Source organism: Hemibagrus wyckioides, linkage group LG04 (assembly GCF_019097595.1).
Source record: "Hemibagrus wyckioides isolate EC202008001 linkage group LG04, SWU_Hwy_1.0, whole genome shotgun sequence".
Classification (NCBI taxonomy): Eukaryota; Metazoa; Chordata; class Actinopteri; order Siluriformes; family Bagridae; genus Hemibagrus; species Hemibagrus wyckioides.
This window is the reverse complement of record NC_080713.1, coordinates 22347587-22365318: the sequence shown is the minus strand read 5'-3', so window position 1 is coordinate 22365318 and position 17732 is coordinate 22347587. Positions and strand designations below refer to the sequence as shown.

The 17732-nt window shown below is 38.9% G+C and overlaps 1 protein-coding gene across 4 annotated transcripts in view; it reads left to right on the top strand.

The window, feature by feature from the left end:
- The window catches only part of srgap1a (SLIT-ROBO Rho GTPase activating protein 1a), an 83527-nt gene that overhangs the window by 3737 nt on the left and 62058 nt on the right, over positions 1–17732 (top strand). The window lies entirely within an intron of this gene.

Here is a 17732-nt window from a genome sequence, read left to right as displayed (position 1 = left end):
AAAGTGAATGGGAACTCATGTGCTCACTGTTGTCTAAGATGTTTCAGGCCCTTCCTGTTGGTCGTGTATCACATCACATGACCCAGAACTACCTACTTATAGTGAATTTATAATTGAGATTGTCAGTAGCGGGATGTGTCCAGTTTTCATGTCACCCATCAGATCGCCGACTTCCCATGTCTCTCAGTTCAGCCGCTTTAGTTGAACTTTAGTTAATGTCTTAGACTTGTGTATTATGCACGAACATTCACAGCGCGGAAAACACAGCACACATATCATGCTGTCAAGATAACTTTTAACTGTTGCTCCAAGGTGCTAAGGGATATTCAGGTGGTACAGATCTCTTCCAGGATTTCAGTCTGGCTCACTGAGCTGTTGGAACATCTGTATATCCTGCCTCATCCCCCATACAGTCCTTATCAATCACACACAGTACATGCCTACATTAGGAGGCAAAAACAGTTAGGCTCAGTCTTTAATATAAGTCTGTGTCCTTGGTACTGCTTGCTGACAGCTGTCAAAAGTGTCAGGGGAGCTGATGCAAGAGTTTACAAACTTTAGAAAGTAGAAATGCAGTGCAGTTCTGCTCCATATACCGTGGTATTTCTGTTAAACACATAAACACTGTACATCTTGGCTCTAATGCATTAGAAAATGTCACACTGTTTCTTACAGATATTTAAATATTAAATTAGACAAAAAGCCCATTCCTAGAAGTTATATGTACTGAGTTAACAGCACTGAAATCAGTACGACTTGATCAGTACTTTGTTGACTGAAGATGAGTGAGCTGCCTTTTGTGCTACAACACTAGCTGATGGAAATAGTTAAATATTGCTGGCACTACAAGTCTCCCAAAATATATGGTATGCGATAACAGATTGTTTAAATCTCACAGAAAACTTCATCGGTTCTTCGACCATTAGGAAGCATGTGTTCATGTTTTGTATAGCTAATTCACTCTCATCTAGAGCAGGTGCAGTAAAAGCCTATGTGATCATGTGATCTCTGGACCAGCTGGGTGAAGTGATATACTGTTGTTGTTTTTTTGGCCAGGCTATTAGTGTGATGCCATTTCATTTGTGACTGTGGGTCACGACTCACTGGCTCTCTCATGCTCCCCGCTGACAGCCAAGCTACCCCCAGTCATCATAAGATCTGCCCTTGTAACCTTCATACACGCTGCTTTCCAGTAAAAAAGCAGTATGTTTTTAGATGCTACTGAGAAATCACTTGGGTTAGCTCTGCCTTCTAGATTTAATCTATGAAGGCACACATTATTATTTTCTAAACCCATCTGCACTAGAAATGCTGAAACTTCGGATTGACCTTGTTGCAGGATCTTTTAAAGCGTGCGACATCCCATCTGTAGTTTATTGCTCTTTCGCAAACCACTTTAACATATGACAACAGTGTCTAAATATGGCATAAGATATGACAAATCGTGGTATAACAGGTCATTTAGTCTCTCCATTGTTAGCGTTAGTCATTAAGCTAACATGATTTGGGATTTTTCAGTACTCATACAGCTGAGACAGCGGGGTTCATATCATTACTTAAAATCAGTGTATCACATATTTCACAGTCCCATAAAGTCTTTGTAGCACCATCTGCAGGGATCTCAGAGGAACAGGAAAATGCGCTGCGGTTTTGGATCCATTGTTTGATTACACACTGCCTTTATGGCAGCTCTGGGATGTGTGAAATGCAGGCTAACTGCAAGGCATTGAGTAATGTCAGTGGTGGTTTATGGGAGAACAGTGTCATAAAGAAAATCGTAAAGATAAAGCCTACACATTTTGTTATGGTAAAGAAACAGAAAAGCGTGGCTTCATGAAATCCACTTTATTCAGAGTTGCAGAAAGTAAGACCTTCTTGCTGTTCAGACCGCTGAAGACATTTTCTGCTCAGAAAATCAGATCGGATCAGTTTTTATTTCGCAGTCTAAACATAGAATTATTCTTGATTTTATGTGTCACAGCAGATCATGCATGGTAAATATTTCAGTCCAATTTTCCTCATATCTAACCATTGTCTGCCTACTGAGACTACTGAGGTTAATGTAGTGTCTCTTTCGTCCTGCATTACTTTTCTAATAAGATGTTGATTTAAATGATAGACTCATATGTTGAACTGCTGCAAATATCTCTATTATAATGTTATAAAAATTACCAGAGGGTGGGGCATTGGGTACTGTTCCTGTTCACTGGTCCAAGGTTCCTGGTTCAGTTTTGAGCTCTGTGTCGAGATGCATGTTCTTCCATGACTGTGCGGGTTTCCTCCCTAGAAGCATGCCACTAAATGGATTGGCTATGCTACATTGCTCAGTATATCTGAATATATTTTGTGTGTGTGTGTGTATGCGTGCATGCTTGGTGCCCTGTGATGGACTGGCATCCATCCCATCCAGAGTGTATTACGGCATTTCACCCAGTGTTCCGGGAATACTTTGGAACGCCACAACCCTGATCAGAATAAAAATGGTTACAAGAGACGTGAATGAATGGACGTAGGCTTTCAGATGTTATTTATTGTAAGTGGAAAGATTACTGAATGTGATTTGCTTATTGGGCAGCTGATATAATTAAAGCGCAGGATGAGCTCTGAATGCTCTAGCTCTCAGTAACTCAATTAGAAGCATTTAGGCTGCCATCACTTCTTGACAGCTGTCCTCATCATTCACCAACAGCTCCTGAGTGATCCTCAGCCTCTCTCTCAAACCAGCTAAACAATTCCTACACTTCATCCCGTAGATTCTTCAGGTCATGATGTTTTACTGGCACACAAACCTACCATCTGCTGTTTCCCTCTTAGTTCCTATGCCACATTCAAGCAGTCAGGGTTTGTGTGTATATGTTCCCCGTTGATGGCATGGTGGAGGGCGTGAAGGTTATTGACGGCACCATCTGTGGCCACTCTCACTCTCTAGTGTTTGATAGACTAAGCTGAGCTCCTGACTGGCCTTTCAGCGCATGCTGAGCTTTTCACCCCAGCCTATTAACACCGCTTCCCTTCCCCACATACCATCCCCACGCCTCACAATGAGGGTCAATGACGAAGCATGATTGTGGGACACTGAGACCAGCCATTGTATTCAGGTAGAAATGGTACTGCTTTTGGATTTAGCTAAAGGAAAAGTTTGGATGCGATTTGAATTTACACATTTTCCCCTTACCCCATCTTTATCAAGTCTGCTACTTTAATTTGCAAACACACACACACACACACAGCTGCTTTTTAAAATGCCTGCTGATGTTAAAAGTACTATCTATACTTCTTCTCCTCTCTGTCTGGGTTTCCTCTGGGTAATCTGGTTTCCTTCCACCTCTGCAAAGCCTGCTGTTAGGTGGATTTGCAACTCTAAAATGTCCTTAGATGTGAATGTGTGTTTGTGTATGTGTGTTCCTGGGTTTTCTTTGAATTGCTCCAGATTTATCTTGACGAGAATCAATGTATTAAATCGGAGGAATATCATTGTAACATAAACTCATTCAGCATGAGCTGTAGTATGTACTATGTATAGTATGGTTATATGAGTATATTTATTTTTAAACATTACCTCATTTGGCCCTATTAACACATTACGCTGTTCACACTATTGAGCAGTCTGATGAGGAGAAGCGCATCAGACCCTCAGCTTGTTGATTACATAAGAAATGAGTCAGTCACTCACGCTATAATCAGGTGACGTGTGCAAGACTGTACACGCTTTCTGATATAAATAAGTGATCAGCTTTAATAACTTTGATGTGCTGATTTGCACTCGAGTGTGAGCAGTGGGAAGCAGCGACGAGCCAAGACAACACAGAATAGTTGCTTCATTAGGTTTTGTAAACATGCTCTCAGCCCTCACCCAGCTGTGTTCATGATAAGCAGGTTGTGCTGAGGGTTGAGTGTATGTTTCCTAGGCAACTTGTGCTGATTACCAACGGTTGTTTAGAAACAGATGAGAAGTGACCAGAGATGGCTGGACGCAGCACCTGCACTGTTTCTCGACCACAAGCCCTGACCAAATGATTGTGCAGGGTTTTCTATAAATAAGCCCTTTTGTAAAAGTGTTACTTTTAAAAGTTGCCACAGGTTTTAAATTCCCTTAGTCCTCATATATGATTATTAGCTATTCTTTTAGTATATGTAGTATACAAACTAAGGTAACACTGCATGCTGAATCAGTTTGGACTTATAGCGATCGTTACTAGTGGTTTATCAAAACCTGCACCAAGCTTCCTTATAACATTTGTTCTCTGGAATCCAGTTAAACCTACAGTAAAACACATGGGCCGAGTACCTTATAAGATGTTTATTTTATATATCTGAACCCGGATGATGCCTTCTGTAGATTTGTTTCTCTCCTTTCTGCTATGTTTGTGTTCATAGAAAAACTTTTGTTAGGAAATGATAACCAGGGAAAATTGTATTAGTTTTTTGTCAGTCCTCATGTTTAATCCTCACATTGGATTAAAATGTAGCAGCAGGCTAGCACGGGACAATAGAGCTAAAAAAAAATCATCCATAAGACTCCAAAAAAACCTGAAAAGTTTTAGGTCTTTATGCAGTAGTTAGATCTGTTTGCCATGAAGCATAGATTGTCCTGTATTTTCTAGTCTGGACTATGATTTGCCATAAAACTGTGCTCTAATGATGGAGAGGGGATTAATCTACATCCCCAGTCCCCTTTGACCCCGGGCCCTTCCTCCTACCTTGCCCTTTTGAACCTTAAAGGGGGCAGGGTGCATAGGTCCTGTATAATCAATAGCCAGGGGCCATCCTTTCAGTAAGCCCACCTTTAGAGGACGTCTGGGGCCAATGCAGTGAGTGGGTGGGGGAGCTGAACTTTACAACCCAGTGCTCATTGACATGGCAGCGAAATGCCTTCTCCAATCTTTGACTGTTTTAGGCCTGACTGGTTATCACTGGAGTCAAAGGCACGGCTTTACATTTTATTTACGTTAGCCATTCAGTGCAGAGAAACAGAAGATCCCCCAGGGTTTCTGGCTTTGCCAACCGCCCCACCCCCCGCTTTCTGAGGTGACATGGACGAGTGTTTGCCATGAGTTCTGAGTATCTCACCACAATAAAGCCTCCTTTTGTGGTCTGAGGTGAAAGCTGCAGTCTTCGGGCGAACCGGGCTGCGCCCATGCCGCAAGGCAGAACTATAGCCGGGTTTGGTTTCAGCCATAACTATGTGGGGCTCTCCCATATAAAAGCCCGTTTGCAGATACAGATCTGTTCCCCATGCTCATATCCTCAGCCTCCAGCAGTTCCACATATGGAGCTTTTTTTGGAGTCTTTCTTTCATATAATGAATGGTCTGCCTTTTTGTGGCTATTGGATATGTAGTTCTTTTATGGGCCATTTCTGCATTTGGACGTTGTTAGAGTGGAGAAGCTGTTGGCTAAGCAGCATTCAGACGATTTTCCTATTGGAGATGCATCTTTATAGAGATCTTTATGTCCTGTGTGCGTCCATCCCATTGCCTTCTCCGAGCCAATTTAGGCCTCCAGGGTTTGTCATTAGAAGAAATCCAAGAACGCTTTTAAAGCTGACAAACCACAAGGTCATACAACATAATCATATTTTAAATCTTAACACACTTATTACATCATCTGTCAATTTTCCATATTCAATAGCCATCTGAATCCAGGAATATGCTTCTGCATGTGTGCTATTCATTTTTCCTGTACAATTGTATCCAGTAGCTTGATACCTATGGAAACTAGCTAATGCGCTGGAACGGAAAGTAATTTGTTAAAATGTCGGCAGGGTCTCATGAGGATAAAACTGAACTTCCTCGTTTTCTAGGAAGCAGCTCAAAATATTTGGACAGGCAGCAATTTTGACTCACTTTAATGTAATGGCACCACAATTGGACAGTCTACTGAGTCACCAGTTCATTTCCAGAGCCCACGAAAACTATAATGATGTGTATTTTTGCAATTGGCATGGAGACTACTATTATTATACAATGCAGCGGTCTTAAATCCTTATTTTGGCCTTAACATTTGACCCCACCCAGGAATATTGCCTTGGGCTTAGACAGCTGGGTCAGTGGATGTCCTGCTGTCATACAGATGTATTATTTATCCTTTATACTGAGTTCTATAAGTACCAGATATGTCTTTCTCTTGTGCATTCAGACAAAACATCCCCAGAGACATAACGTTATCAAACGCCTTTCTTAATTAGGCTTTTTTGGACTTTTTGTTGTTGTTGTTGTTGTTGTTGTTGATGATTTTGCTGTGAAACATGACACGTGATGTGCTGTGCCTGCTGCATTCTCTTCACTTTTATCTCTGCATGTCATTTTCTAGGTTCGAAATTTACTTTCTGCAAAGGCTCCCAGAAGGCCTGGCTTATTTTCGTAATGGCTTTTAGGATGTATAACGACAATACTGCTCCGTTAATCAAGGATGGCAGAGCAGCAAGCACTGAAAATAGACTGCACTTGACACTGCGTTCCGTGCCCAAGTGCTTTGCTCTTACTCATAACCCGAACGCAGCGCCACTCAGTTTAGCTGAAGAAGAGGCTCTTCACTGAGAAGGAGTAGAACTGCACAGGCTTTGATGCAAGGCTAAGCTTGTCAAATCCTCCATTTTGTGAATGTAGCTTGTTTGACATGAATTTGCATTTAAAAATCACTTCAATATGAATAATCAGGAGATTGATCTCTTCTTGTTAAGCGAGTTGTCTCATTTACCTAAAAGTTATAGATAGTCAGAGGATTGGAAATTATAGCTGTGTTGATATTTATTGGTAAAAAATGGAGCTTAGTGCATCATTAATCTGTGCACCTAAATTCATGATTTACAATTTTTCATTCTTGTATTTTTTATTGAGTATTTTAGAGCATGCTTTGTCTGTATGTGACATTAGTATATTATAATAGTATTATATAAAAAATAATAGTAAAAAAAAACAGTATAAACATGAATCAGATCTATTTATTGACACACACTGGGGAAGTCCTCTGGGCTTGACCAAATTATAGTGGTTAACTAATGTGTCAGTGTGGTGATGAATAATTATCTGGCCCGCAAGCACAAGTGTGTAACCACAATGCAGTGATGGATGAATGGATGGATAGATGGATAGATAGATGGAATGATGGATGGTGCAGTCTTTTCCCAGTCACAGTACCTATATACAAGACTTCCTGTTTCTGTTCCAGCTGTAGCCAATTTCCAAAACCAAAAGTAATAAGATGAGACAACCTGACAGGATTTTTGTGAAGTCATTCATAAACTTTTTTTCATTGTGTGTGTGTGTGTGTGTGTGTGTAATTGAGCACCACAGGACAAACTCAGTTATTGAAATGAGTCCATGGGAAAGAGGAACGAAGACAACAGAGGCTGTAAATATGCCCTGAGGTGACAGTCCCTCCAGATGAGGGGATGTGGTTTTTCTGTCACTTCCTCCATACTTCTTTCCTCTATAATTACCTGGGAATCCGGCCACTCTGAGGCCTGGACACTGCCTGGGCAATTCTCTGAAGCCTGATTGGTGGGATTGGGGAGGTGGGGTTACATTAACCCATCCATGGCCTTCAGGAAAGTCTGTCTTTGTCCTGTTCCTTGTAGTTCTGTCTGTGGTTTCAGATTCCATCTGTGAATTCGACACCACCAGAGGGGACAGCATACAGGGTGGGTTTGCAAAGAGAGAATAGTTCTGGGAATGGTTTGTAACTTAAACTTTTTGAAGAGAGTGGTTGTCAGATAACATGCACAGAATCTGTCTATTAACCTAATCTGTCTATGTTTATGCCTTGCTTCTCTGTGAATTCTGCAGTTACAGAATTTGTCATCCCCACAGATGGAGAAGCTACACTTTCTCTCTGTTGGATTTCTTTTGGCCATGACAAAAACTAATTGATGTACTGGAAAGTTAAATCAATCTGCCTAAGGGGGCTTTCACATATGAAGTGTTATGCTTGAATCGAACCCTGGATGTGACTCAACTGCAAGAAGTGAACTGAACATGTCACATAGTAAAAGTTTTGTACATGCTAGCTGCTAAAGTGATCCACAGGGACGGAGCTGTAGTGCTGTGTTCTGGAAATGATCATAGGATGCAATACACAAAATATTTTTACACTAGTTATTTAGATTTGTTCTCCCATCTGGGGTGATTTGTGATTTCTACACACACTTGGCAAAACGTTTTTGTGTCCGTTCTCCCCTCGTCGTATTTCTAAGTGATGACTTTTGAGAACTTTTTCCACGCTACACGTCCCTTGGCGAATCCTTTCCTTGGATTCATTTTGTACAGTGTGAAACTAGACAAATATTAAATGAACCAAATGTATTCAATCCCCTCGGTTTTGGTCTCAGTCACTAAAGCAGTTTACGTCTTTACAAGCTTTGGTCTAAAAAGTACTGACAAAAACATTTTACTATAGGACATATAATATTTATAATATTTTAATATGTTGAAGCTACAGTCCAAATTACTGATGATTATCCTGCTTCATACATCAGTACCAGCTAATCACTGTAGGTTATGACTTAGCTGAGCTGCCGTTCCCTGAGAATTTGACAGCTACAGGTGTGTTTAGAAGGAAGTACGATCAGGAAAACACTTTGTCCCAAGGAGTGGCCTGTGTCTTAGGAAATTAATGGGTTAAATGGACATAACGACTGTTGCTAAAACTGCATGCATGTTGAACTTCTTTAAAATCCATGAACGAGTACAAGGTTTCAGAAGTCAAGCAAGAGAATGATTCTGTGTGTACCTGTGTCCATCTTTAAACTGGTTATGGTTTATCTCCCAGCTGCTCCTTTGAGATAAGAAGTTCATTCACATTAACTCTAACTCATTCCCACAACCTCATCCCTTTACAGACTTTACCAATACAATAATATGAACCATTTTCTGTGTCTTGGTGTTGGAATTTCGTTTGCTTTTTGTCCTACCCATGATTTGGGGTTTGAAGTCGGAAAGGAAGGCTGCTTTTTGTGAATATAAACATGATCTAAAGTTGAGTACTGTTGTGCTCACCAAGCCTACAGGTTCTTGCACTGTTTAAAATAATTTAATAATTCGATAATTGTAAGGCAACTATCCTTTTGGCTGAAGTCCCTTTTTTCATCTTTCCCAACATCCTTTTTCCCGTGGGACAGGAATGACTTCTCTCATCTTACCTTTATGTAATGTTCCTTTATTACTCCTGAATCCTTCTCCCTCAGGCTAACATATCTAGCAGATACTCTTGCACTGTGGTATGGGGCTGGAATATAAATGATGTCCTGAGTTTAGGCTTATTCTGTTCCAAGAGGGTTTTTTTGGTGCACATGAGCCAGAAGGGGGTGAAGAATGCAGAGATGAGAAGGACACCTCAGGAGGGAAATGGATTGTTTTGGGGAGACTCTACGGTAAATGTCCAGCTGAACTGGCTAATAGCTCTCATGTGGTCGCAAAGCATTCACACGCTGCTTTCCCTTGAAGTCTGTAACGATCTACTAAAGGGTGTGGTTTGAGCTTTTTTTGGCCCACATGTGGTCCTCCTGGGCACATTTTTGTTGGGTAAATAGCTGTGTGTGATGTGATGGCTCACTTGCTTTTTATTTTGCCTAGATGTTTAGATTTACCACAACATGCTACAGATCTTTGGCTATTGGAAGAATAATGTACCAATTAAATACATGTGTATGGAGAGCAGATGGAAATAAAAAAGAAATCATATTACTGCTTTTTCTTTTTACTATTATGATAGAGATATAACGCTGAAACGTTGAAGCATTGTAGATAGATTTTTAAAATTACATTTCTTGAATAAAACCATCACTGTTTTGTTCTACATTTTGATTGTATCCTCTCTACCGTGACACTCTAAACTGTCAGCCAAATGAATAAGTGAAAATATTAAGATAAGACATTTTAATAATTTAACAGTCAGTTACAATTATATCCAAAGCTCTGCTGTGGGACGTTACATCAATTAGATATTCAAAAATGGTTGAAACATTTGTGACGTTCATTGATGTTTAATAATACAGGATTATCACAGATTCCAACCTTTGTACAAAATTCACTTCAGCACATTTTAATAATCAAATACAATGTGTTAGCTGCTTTTACTTGCCAGATAAAAAAAAAAAAACCTTCTTTAAAAAGAAAAAATATATACTGGTGCCACGTTGCATTAAAAAAAAATAGAAAATGCACCCTGGCATGTCATAATAGTAGCTTATTTTTTGCATTATTTGACCCTTTTTGAATCAATGTTTGCCGCAGGGGGGAATATTACATTGCCTGACACGTCTTGATACCGGTTTAAAGAACGTACCCAGCTCTAAAGTAGACATTCTGCACTAGAAGCAAAATCACTGCACTGATTTATCAAGAGCATCTATTTCCTCTGGCCAACATGTCATTGGTTTCCAGATGTGATGTGATTAACCTGAATGTTGGAGTAATATTATACAACATATTCTCCTCTGTAATGACCAGTAGTGAGCTTTGGTGCGGGAAGAGGACTAGAGGACCAGAGCTCCTGATTCAGAGGCTTGTGTCGACTCTGGTGTGTTTAGTTCTTTCAATAGCTAAAATGTCCATTGCATTTTTGCAAATAATGCAAGCATTAACTGTTCTGTTGGTAGCTTGTTTCCGTTAAATAACCATTTTTCATTGAAAAAAAACCCCCAAGGTTTTATGTAATGACTCCACTAACCGCAGCAGCTTGCTGTCCCATATGTTTTGCTTTGTCTGTAAATATAAAACACATGACTTTCTTTCCTGTATATCAAAATTTTCCCATTTTCTCCTTACTATCTGATGTGGATGACAAAACATTAAGAAAATCTAGACCACTGATCTACAGTTTACTGATTTATCCATGGCTGATTTCTTTGGCTACACATTTTCTCTCTGTCGGTTTGAATCTCTGCAGTGAACAGTGTCCAGAAGCAGATGTCAAGACACTTGGCTGGAATGTGCATCAGCTAAAGATATTGCAATATTTCCTATACTAAAGTTTTCTTGCCTTCTCCTTAATGTGGCATGTCCTTCTGTTGTGTTAATGAGGTTTTGTTGAAGCAGCGGCACATGATAAATGATGCATTGTGACCCAGAATTTGTGTGTTTGCAATGTTTTCGTGTCAGAAATGATTCCAATGTAGTTTCCCGCAACATTTCATATATAGAGACATATATTTATTCACAAAAGTTAAACAAGGATAACTTGGATTTTTATCAAAGCTTGGTTAATATTACAGTATAAATTACTTTTCAACTGCCTACAAGTCACACTTTTCTTTAAACAAATAATCCCTTGGATGGAAACCTGGCTGATGATGTAAAACTGCTTGGCCCCAAAGCACCAAAATATCTCCAAACCATGGCACAGTGATGACCTTATTTCTTGGTTTGGATGAGGTATTATGCTTAAAATACAGTTTTGGTAAACCATTAAGTTCTATTTTTGACTCCTCATTCCACCGAAGATTTTTCTAGAAGTCTAGACGTTTGTACATTAGCTGTGCGACAGAAGGCTGGTACAGCCAAACTATTTAGAAACCTTTCCAGAGTTTCTCAGAAATCTTCTTTGTTCGAAGCATGGCAGCCATTCACAAAAAATCTGTGGTGAAGACTCCGGTTTACATTTTCTTAATAGCTTAGGACCACCCAACTCGCCTCCTGATGTCACGTTGATTTAGATCTTCAGACTCCTCTTCTCTTTTCCTCTTGACTAAACTGATAATCCTTGGAGTGTACATATTTTTGCTGCCAAAGTCATTCATGTTGGATTTGTAGACTTATTAAGTTTTACGTAATAATAATATTTTGCTTGCAGAGTTTTATGCTTTATATGTTGTACTATCTTACAAGGTGAAATTTATTTAGAAAGAAAAGGTTAAAAATCTTTCCAGGATTTCTGTATACTGTCTGTAAAGGTGTGCTACAAGTGTGTGACAGGTGTGTGTGATGTGAAAACACATCATGATGTAATGCATCTAACAAATGATTAGGCTTGTGGTTCAGTGGTTTTTCGTATCGTCTGTGCCTCATCTTCGCAGGATGATAGGTTGCTTTGCATAAAGCTTCACTGAGCTTGCAGCACTTAATATAGATTTTTTACTGAAATTCGTTCATGTCTTTTTGGAGTGTGAGAGTTCAAGGCCGTCGGGTTTGTTTTGAGTCAGGCAGTGATGGCTATCAGAGCATGTCCATGAAGGCCTGGACAGCAAGGGTACGAGGATCAAGAGGCTGCTGATCCACTCTGAATCACTAACTATGTGGTTACAGAAACAATGTAGGTGTTTTTATTTTGGCTGCTTTCTAACCTTGCCTTTGTTGTCTGCCTGCGAAAATGATGTGCATCTACATACAAAACAAATACAGACATAAACACAATCAGTCAGCCAAATATGTCTAAAACCCTGCTATCTAGGTGTGTTTTTCTCATAAAGATTAAGTTTTTGGTTAAAAATTTAGGAAAACATATTTTACTACACTATACTTGTACGTCTGTTGAGACGCATACTATTTCAGTTCAAGGCAAGTTGTAGAGTATTGTTTTTCAAGGCTGTCATAAAATAAAAACTGAAAAAATGAGAGAAATCATTTATGTCAAGTCCTTTAGTTGTGACTAGACATGAGACTTTTTCATATAGGAATCAGAGTAAGTAAGAATAATCATTTTGTCATGTCTAGAAGAAGATGACCAGGTGATGATAAGCTGAGGAGATATATTTTGTTAAAAAAATTAGCTAGCATGATGTATAAAGGTCTTTGTGTGTGTATGTGCAGGTGTTTGAAGAATCCTAGTACCATACAGGTGTATGTATATTGGAAAGTGTGTGTGTGTGTGTGTGTGTGTGGTGTATGGAAGAGCATATAGAATAATAAAACTATGCAGGTGTGTGTCTGAAGGCCCTGTGTGTGGCCCGATGGACTAGGTCTCACTGTATTCCCCCTGGTGTTAAACCATGGGGATTTCAGAAAGCATTCCTCACTTTAGACCTGCTCTTTCTGGAGCTTTGGAGCAGTTTAGTGGTCTCCTAATGCCCACTGAAGTGGTGTGGTTTTTAAAAGCTTCTTTTATCCTGTCCAATTCATAACATTCTTTTGATGCTCAAGTGTGGATGGGTCCATGATATTAAGAATGGAAGTATGTACATTAGGATTTGTTTATAGTGTGTTCTGGATGACTAGATGCTAGTGGTTTAAAAAAAAAGAGCTAATTACAGGAGATCCATCAGTTATTCACGTCAGTATCGTTTACCACATTACATGAGCCGAATGTCCCACAGGGGAGGAAAGATGTGGGAAAGAAATCTCCTATTGCCGTAACTTGTCTTATCAGGTTCAGTCCTCAATCTGGCCACAGTTGATGCACGTTCTTGGGGCTGAAATGTGATACATAGCTCTGTGTTAGCACTCTCTATTCTGACATCATCCCCCAAACAAAAGTAAAGCGTACGGTGTCGTCATGAGCAAACACCACTAAAGAAAAGCTATTCTTCTTGTTGTGTGGCGCATGAGCCCTCAGTTCTGCTACATACAATGAGCAGCTTTTCAGCTATCTCAAGGCACCTATTAAAAATATTGAACGATCCTGAATCATTTTCAGCAATATATTGAAAAGTATACAGAATTTATGTAACAATTGAGGAGGTTTATATACAAATAAAAAATATAGAAAGTATCCCATGCAAGGTGAATGTGATAGAATGACTTGAAATTCAATGGCTGTTCTTTAACGGCTTCCATCCAATCTGACAGAACTTGAGCGTTTTTTCCAAGACGTATAGGCGAAAATATCAGAATCCAGATGTTTAAAGTGAATAGTGATATATCACATAAGATAAGCATTTATACTTGAAACCTAAGGTGGTTCTACTAAGTATTGGTCCAGGGGGTGATACAAGCAACAGATATCTGTTCTTCTTTCTTCTTCTTTTCCATGAATAGCTTGTGTGACTACATAAAACAGTATTTTTTATACCTTTAAATGTTAAATATCGTGTAAATGAAATGGTAGAAAAAAAATCACAGTGTAGTCCATTTCAGTTTGATGTAAAAAGTGTACTTAAGGGTTGGAAATTCATGCAATGCACAGTAACTATCCGCTTATAAAGAAGCATGATGCACTGTCTATTATTTTATTATTTCTGAACCGTATCTATTCCATTATTTCCAGACCAGATTTATCTCTAGATCCTGTAACTTCCACTGCAGCTTCAGTTAGGAGTCAGGCTGACGCTGAGCTCAGGTAACGACTGGATCCAACAAGCTCTTATTCACTCTGCAGCCCTGAGCATGTACAGCGTCAGTTCCAGTGGTATTTCCTCCTGGACACGGTTTGCTATGGAATGCCTACAAACCTGGCTCAGGATAGTCAGAAAAACAAGCTCAGTGCAGCAGAAGTGTAGTGGGGTGGCTTAATGCCTGAGAATGCCTTAGAGCCTGAGAATAGCCATATTCACTGCCAATGAATAGGTATAGCTGTCAGTTTCTGACCTTCTTTGATTTAGTATTCAGAGTCCAGTTAGCAAAGACGGAAATATTGTCTGATCCTTAAGCAAATATGAATCACCAAAAGGCAGTCGCATAATTTAATCATAGATAATAATGTAATTGATAAATCAGTCTGAATGCTCTACAGTAATGGTTCATTAATGCTGATAAACATCAGCATCCTTCAGCATATGGTTAAAGGGGTGGATGGATAAATAGCTTCCTCTCTACAAATGCTCACTATATAGCATGTAATAGCACGTGTATTGTATGTAAGAAATATAACATGATTCGGCATACATCACAACTGAAGAGTTTTCTTTCTCTGATAACACACCAATTTGCCTACACAAAATAATCTGTTTTTATCCATCTTGAAGTTAATAAGACATTAAAAAGCTGCAGCTTGTCATGATACAGAAACTGCAAACCATTTGTTTTGAACACTTTTCCATGTCAGAAATATTAAAGCAGCCTTAATGCTGACTTAAAAAGTACTGTACTGATGGAGACTCCTTCAAAAATGCTAAATGCTAAATCTCCCTGGACACTGTATCACCATCATTATCAATTACATGTTTTAAATATATTATTATTATTATTATTATTATTATTATTATTATTGGGAGTGTCTGTCATACAAGTTCCTGTGTAAGTTCGTACTATAGAAATAATACCATTTTGAAATTAGCACATTATTATAAACATGTCAAAACAAAATATGCCTAAAAGATTCTTTCAGACCTGTTTTATATCTGAAAAGTCTAAGAAGTGTTCATTTTGATGGGCAGCTCAAATTTGAACATTGGATCCTAAACATTTGAAAGTGGATGCATGCGGACACAGAAGTGTATGAAAGTGACATTTGTTCTGGCATAGGGAGAGGATTTTTATACAATTTCAAGTCCTCAGTCAACAGGATAGAGGACAACAACTGCAACATATTTCTCACATGCACAGGACACCGTAGCTAACCCACTCCCTCACTTCCTGTCATCACTCTGGTCGTCCGTAGGTACTTCCTAGTCCCGAATTAGCAACACAGCAGTTGGAAAAATAATTCTGAACCAAGCGTAGCCATTTTCGCTGTATAACCCTAGAGGTCTACATGCTATTGATGAAAGCGGATATGCCGCGCTACTGTATACCACATGTTTAATCTGGCTGTAATATCAGTCTCCATCCCATATCCATCCCATGCATTCTGCTCTCTCCACCTTTCTCTTGGCTGAGGATTTCACTGCCCTCTCCAGCATAAACAGACACGCAGGATATCACACAGCAGCTGAACAAACACCTTTTTCTTTCACAGTCTGCTTCTTTCTCCTGTGTCTCGTGCTCTTGCTGCAATGCTAGGCTCCTTTATTTGGTTTGGATTTGATTGGCCGCTATCGTTATACACAGTGATGGATCCCTACTGCATCTGCTTTAATTGCTTCTGGCTGCTTTCTATAGTAATCACTTAACACTTGGCCCATATGTTTTTTAAGCACAGATGAGATAATAGTGGCAAAATAGAATCAATATTTAACTGTAAAAATACAGTTTGATGATTTTTTTCGCTTGCTAATCCAGCACCAGACTGAAAACAAATGGAAGTACACGAGAGTTCAGTAACCTATAAACACGATTAGATTTGAGGCCTATATAAACAGAAAAGGCCTGAAGATACTATTCCATCCTTTCTCTCTCTATCTGTGTGTGTGTGTATGTGTGTGTGTGTGTGTGTGTGTGTGTGTGTGTGTGTGTGACCGCAAATGTTTCAGGAAATGGTAATGGGTAAATAGCAATACTGTCCCTAGCCTCCTGCTGTGTCTGAAGTAGGCTAGCACTGAACAGATCTTTTTTATCTGACCCCCTGTGTTCTAGATAAAAGTTGTCATTTTACACCATTTAAACACAATTCAGTATAGTTAAGTAATGTTAAAAAACTACTAAAAGATTTGTGAGTTAGAAATGAATGTTTAATAATAATAAAAAAAATGAAACATAACAAAAACAAAAAAACATCCTAATATGACTAGCATTATGTAACCGTTCTAGCTAACTATAACTAGGAAACTAGCTCTTGTTGATCACATGTAGACAAATGTAATATTTCAGTATCAAAACACTTCAATTTCAGTATAATCCTCTCAGTGGTTTATACTTTATTACACATTATCATCATTATTTATCAATTTTTATCCCCCAAACAGAGGGCAGCCTAAACAGCAACACCGTCTAGCATTAGCTCACTTAGCTAGTCAGCAAGATAACTGCTAATAAACTAGCTTGCTTTCATCAAAGGCACACAAAAGTAGTTTTTCAGTATTATTCCTTCAATATCTTTTCAAAAGTTTATTTTCTACTGAATCCACAGTTTTCAAAATATAGATTTACAGCAATCACTAGCATTTGTTATGTTATGGTGACCCCGAAGGGAGCAGCTGAAAGAACAACAACTAGTATTTATGTTAGCTTGTCTAGTAACTAGCAGATTATAAACTAGTTCTCATTTGTCACAGGTTAAATGCCTGAGCCTTGATGTACGTAATCATAAAAATGAAAAATGTGACTTTTGTGTACTTTGTGTTGGCAAATCTGACACAAATACTAATCAGTGTAATCAGAATCAGTCATAAAAGGAGAGTTAGCTCACATAGCTCTCATAGCTACACCTCGTGATTATATAAACCAGTAAACTCTGAGAAAATGAGTATGCTCAGAGTATTCTGAGCTAGTGTTCTGTATTAATCAGAGACCCAGTGTGCAAGGAGACTGCGGTTTGGTATTAAGCTGTTGTCTCTGTAAAATGAGTAGATAATAACAGTTTCCATACATGAGCTAAAAGTCAGAAAAGGGTTATGACTGTCTCCGAGCGAAATCCCAAAGAGAGTTCTAAGAGTTATGAAGCGAAGTCATTAGCAGGAAGCTGCATTTAGTCAAAACGCTGTCAGTTTTTTTTTTTTCTGTTTGTTTTTACAGTTGAACTGCGATACCATACAGCACATCTTCAGAATTGCTTGTATCGTAGCTATATTTTGGCAACATGAAATAAAACAAAAACATAACTGAATTAATTTATAACAAAAAAAATATTAAAGGACAATCTGAATTTGCAATTAACTAAGGATAAAAGGCTTTAAAATCAGTTGTTTCAGTAGGAATGTGTTCTCAGCGGTTGGTTTGCAATTACTGACCTGTAGTTGACTTCAGTGTGACTTGGGGCAAGTTTAGATCTTGCATTACACTGACTGAAATGTGACTATGAGCGTGTCCTGTTACTAAGACATCA